This window comes from Panicum virgatum, chromosome 5K, assembly GCF_016808335.1.
Source record: "Panicum virgatum strain AP13 chromosome 5K, P.virgatum_v5, whole genome shotgun sequence".
Classification (NCBI taxonomy): Eukaryota; Viridiplantae; Streptophyta; class Magnoliopsida; order Poales; family Poaceae; genus Panicum; species Panicum virgatum.
The window spans coordinates 33,386,300-33,391,741 of NC_053140.1; the positions used below are offsets into that span (position 1 = coordinate 33,386,300).

Below are 5,442 nucleotides of genomic sequence, written 5' to 3' on the forward strand. Positions count from 1 at the left end.
GAAGTGGTGCTCGTCGATTTCCTCCGCGCCAACACAGATATCTTTGCGTGGAGCCCCTCGGACATGCCTGGCATACTGAGGGAGGTCGCCGAGCACTCTCTTGATGTCCGACCCAACTCCAAGCCAGTGAAGCAACACCTACGACGCTTCGACGAGCTCAAGCGCCGAGCGATTGGCGAGGAGTTGCGAAAACTTCTGGCGGCCAGATTCATCAAAGAGGTATTCCATCCCGAGTGGCTAGCTAATCCAGTATTAGTAAAGAAAAAGAGTGGAAGCTGGAGGATGTGTGTGGATTACACTAGTCTAAATAAGACATGTCCGAAGGTTCCCTTTCCTTTGCCACGAATCGATTAGATTGTAGATACTACTGCGGGATGTGAGCTCTTATCCTTTCTTGATGCTTACTCCGGTTACCACCAAATCAAGATGAAAGAGTCCGACCAGCTCGCGACTTCTTTTATCACACCTTTCGGCATGTACTGCTACGTTACGATGCCCTTTGGCCTCAGAAACGCCGGAGCCACCTATCAATGGTGTATGCTCCACGTTTTCGGAGACCAACTCGGGCGGAGCGTAGAGGCATATGTCGATGACATTGTTGTCAAAACCAAGAAGGCGGATGACCTGGTTGCTGATCTCAGGATCGCATTCGATTGCCTACGAGCCAAAGGGGTAAAACTTAACCCCGAGAAGTGCGTGTTTGGAGTGCCTCGAGGCATGCTCTTGGGCTTCATTGTCTCCCAGCGGGGCATCGAACCCAACCCTGACAAAGTCTCGGCCATCACTCGGATGGGACCGATCCGAGACCTAAAGGGGGTATAGAGGGTCATGGGATGCCTAGCGTCCCTTAGCCGTTTTATCTCGCGTCTCGGCGAGAAAGGCTTACCCCTGTATCGACTCTTGAGGAAAACCGAGCACTTCACGTGGACCCCCGAAGCTCAAGAAGCCCTCGAAAGGCTGAAGGCATCGCTCACCCGTGCTCCCATTCTTACACCACCTACGGACGGCGAGCCCCTCTATCTATACGTGGCCGCGACGACCCAAGTGGTTAGCGCGGTGATCGTTGTGGAAAGACAAGAGGAGGGTCAAGCTCTGCCCGTCCAGCGGCCGGTGTACTATATCAGCGAGGTATTGTCTGAAACCAAGACATGCTATCCACAGATTCAGAAGCTGCTTTACGCAGTAGTATTGGCTCGACGCAAGCTGCGTCACTACTTCGAGGCCCACCCCGTCACCGTGGTCTCGTCTTTCCCCTTGGGAGAGATAGCCCGCAACCGGGAAGCCGAGGGAAGAATCGCCAAATGATCTGTGGAGCTGATGGGAGAGACACTCACCTACGCCCCCCGCAAGGCAATTAAGTCCCAAATCTTGGCTGACTTCGTGGCTGAATGGACGGACATTCAGCTACCCCCATCACAAATCCGGGGCGAATGCTGGACTATGTACTTCGACGGGTCGGTGATGAAAACTGGAGCCGGAGCCGGCCTCCTCTTCATCTCACCTCTCGGAGAACACATGCGGTATGTGATCCGCTTGCATTTCCCTGCTTCGAACAATATGGCGGAGTATGAGGCCCTCCTCGGTGGCCTCCGCATCGCCATCGAGCTCGGCGTAAAACGCCTCGACGCGCGCGGTGACTCTCAGCTCGTCATCGACCAAGTAATGAAGGAGTCCAGCTGTCACGACCCGAAGATGGAGGCGTATTGCAACGCAGTACGCCGCCTCGAGGACAAATTCGACGGCCTCGAGCTCAATCACGTCCCGCGCAAGTACAACGAGGACGTGGACGAACTGGCCAAGATAGCCTCGGGGCGGACCACCGTCCCCCCGAACATCTTCGCTCACGACATCCCCAGGCCCTCCGTCGAGTTCAATCAACCGACGGAGTCAGGCCCCTCGTCCGCCGGGCCCTCCGGCGGGAACCCCCCGGCGGACGGGGTCGAGCCCATGGATACTGACTTCGGGACAACCTCCGCGGACGAGGCCGAAGCGATGGAAGTTGACGAGGCCCCCGCTTCGCGAGACTGGCGCGTTCAGTACCTCGACTGGATGGTTCGAGGGGTCCTACCCTCAGACCGCGCTCAGGCGCGACGCCTTGCCAGGCGGGCCAAGTCCTTCGTTCTAATCGACAACGAGCTACACAAGCGTAGCCCCTCGGGTGTCCTGCAACGTTGCATTCCCATCCCCGAGGGCAAGGAGCTGATCCGCGACATCCATGCTGGCGTCTGCGGCCACCACGCCGCGCCACGCACCCTCATGGGTAACGCATTTCGGCAAGGCTTTTACTGGCCCACCGCGGTCGCCGACGCCACTGATGTCGTGCGGACTTGCGAGGGATGCCAGTTCTATGCCCGAAAACACACCTCCCGGCCCATGCTCTGCAGACCATCCCCATCACGTGGCCGTTCGCCGTGTGGGGGCTGGACCTCGTCGGTCCGTTGAAGAGGGCGCCCGGGGGCTTCACCCACTTGCTGGTGGCGGTCGACAAGTTCTCCAAATGGATCGAGGCTCGACCCATCGGCAAGATCAAATCCGAGCAAGCAGTCCAATTCTTCACCGACATCGTCTTCAGGTTCGGGGTCCCGAACTCGATCATCACCGACAACAGCACCCAGTTCACAGGCAAGAAGTTCTTGGCGTTCTGCGACAGCTTCCACATACGTGTGGACTGGTCAGCTGTGGCACACCCACAGACGAACGGGCAAGTGGAGCGTGCCAATGGCATGATCCTCCAAGGACTAAAGCCGAGGATCTTCAACAAGCTGAACAAGTTCGGCCGAAGGTGGCTCACAGAGCTACCCTCGGTCATCTGGAGTCTGAGGACGACCCCGAGCAGAGCTACGGGTTTCTCTCCGTTCTTCCTCGTCTATGGCGCCGAGGCCATCCTCCCCACCGACTTGGAATACGGATCGCCAAGGCTCATGGCATATCAAGAGCAACGAAACCAGCGAGCTCGCGAAGACTCGCTGGACCAAGTGGACGAGGCTCGAGACGTGGCACTCCTGCATTCCGCGCGCTACCAGCAGTCCCTACGAAGGTACCAAGCGCAGAGGGTCCGGCGCCGAGACCTCAACGAAGGGGACTTGGTGCTGAGGCTTCGACAGGACAACAAGGGCCGCCACAAGCTCTCACCTCCATGGGAAGGACCGTACATAATTGCCGAGGTGCTCAAGCCCGGCACGTACAAGCTGGCAAACGAGAACGGCGAAGTCCTCACCAACGCTTGGAACATACAACAGCTACGTCGTTTTTACCCTTAGCATTTCAAGCTATTTCTCTATTGTTCGTAATCGCATTTTCAATTTCTTGAAATAATAAGGAAGCACGCTTCACTTATCGCTTTTTGGGAACCTTCCCGACCCTCGAGGGCTCGGGCGCGCACGAACATTGAGGTACGCCCGGCTTTACCCTCAGCAAAGTCGAGCCTCCCTCGGGGGCTACTACGGGGGGAACCCCCGAACGTCCCCAAAAAGTCGCCAATGTTTTTCGAAATATTTCCGTTTCGACCCTAAGCTTCTCGTATTCTTGGAAAAAATGGACGCGAGGCGTAAGCAACTACGGTACGGGGCTGGCCGAGTCGTGGGGCCGCCTACGCCTCCGGGATACGGCACCCCCCTCACCACCCTACGCCTACGTTGCTTATGAACGCGAACTTCCTCGTAGATGTTTATCTAAGTCGCATACGAAGAACACGGAAATAGAGTAAAGGAACACAGGCTCGATCACACAAGGCCTCGACGAGCCACACATTCAAATTACGAAACAAAATCCTTTATATTCATAAAGTGCGATTACAAAGTGCGACTACGATATAAACACTAATCTATTTACATGGGTTTCGAGGCCCAACAGTCCTACAGGCTACCATCCCCCCCTTGCGAGTCTCCAGGGGCGTCGAATTCGGCGATGGGAGGGATGTCCGCCTCGAGCTTCTCGGCAAGGACGGTGGCGAACTCCTCTGCGGCTGCGTCGGCTTCATCCATGATGGCCGATGCGGCGTCTGCGTCAGCATCATCCAGGACGACGTACCCCGACGACACCCTCTGGAGATCCATGAGGTAATGCGTCGAGGCCACGGCAAGAGCCCACAGGACACCGAGGCGGAAGGTACTCTTGGCGTGTTCGGCAATCCGGCCGCCTAGCGCGCGCAGGCGGCTGATCACCGAGCTGCCCGAGACGGCACCCTCCCCCTCGGGCTCTTGACACACACTCACGGCGGTCTGCTCTAGCTCAGCAAACTCCATTTGTGCCGCCGTGAGCGCGGTGTGGACCGCCTCCTTCGCCGCGGTCTCGTCCGCCACCTTCTGCCTCAGCTCTGAGCAAAAAAATCAACATCAGCTACGAAAATAAACAAATCGACGGAAAATCGAAGGTACTCACCCGCTATGTTCTTCTGCGCCTCCTCCCTCTGGGTACGGGCGGCCTCCTCGAGCGAGGACAAGGAGGCTTCTTTTTCCTTAAGTGTAGCCCCTATGTTTTGGAGGGTCACCTCCCTCTCTTCGAGGGCCACACCCTGTTCCTGGAGGGTCCCGGCGAGCGCAACCACGGCCACCTCTTTACGGAGGAGCTCGCCCTTCTGCTGCTCAAGCGCCGCACTGAGGCGCTGCAGCTCAGCGCTCTGCCCCTCCGCCTCACGAGCCCTCTCCTCGAGCGCCGTCCGAAGGCGCTGCAGCTCGGCAGCTTGTGCCTCGGCCTCTTGGGCCTTCTCCTCCGCTGCCGCCCTCTGGACGTCTCGCTCACCAGCCACCCGAGCCAGCTCCTCCTCCAGCGCCCGCTGACGCGCTCCCAGATCGGCCATTTTTGTGTTGGCATCGATGTTTTTGAGCACCAGCTCGGCGTTGTGTTGCCCGAGCTGGCTCATCTGGGAGTACAGCCGGTTCATCTCGGCGCTCTTCTCGCGCGAGATTTCCCTCAGCTGCTACAAAGGGGGACGGCGTGGGTGAAGACGCGCGAAAAGTTAAAACCAAACCGAAGCAATTTCCGGGGGGAAATACTTACCTGGCTGACCTGGTAATCTGCATTCTGATGGAGCTGATAGGCGCGGTCGAGGGCCTGCAAGATCTCGCGCCCGACGCCCATCTGCTTGTTCCAGGCCTCCTCCTCCTCCTGCTCCTTGCGAAGGAACTCTGAGGGGACACCGGACGGGACGATCACCCCGAGGTGGCTCCCCTCGGACGCCCCCGCTTCGAGCACGCCCGCACTGGCCAACGCGAACTCGACGATGTGGGCGGCGGCGCTCGCCGCAGCAGCGGGGTCGATATCCATCGAGTCCCCGTACTCCCCGCTGCTGTCCGGCAGCTCCACCACCACCGTCGCGCCCTCCTACGCCGTTGGCACGGGCACTATTGCGACGGTACCCTCGTCCCGGGCCTCGGTGGGCTCCGAGATGGGGGTTCCTCCTACCCCTGGTGCCTCTTGGGCCATGTCCTCTGTGAGGCCCTC

At 58.6% G+C, this 5,442-nt stretch overlaps 1 pseudogene; it reads left to right on the forward strand.

Annotated features, from left to right (window-relative positions):
• Positions 1 to 1,692: 1,692 nt before the first annotated feature.
• Positions 1,693 to 2,828, forward strand: LOC120707157 (annotated as a pseudogene).
• Positions 2,829 to 5,442: the final 2,614 nt, after the last annotated feature.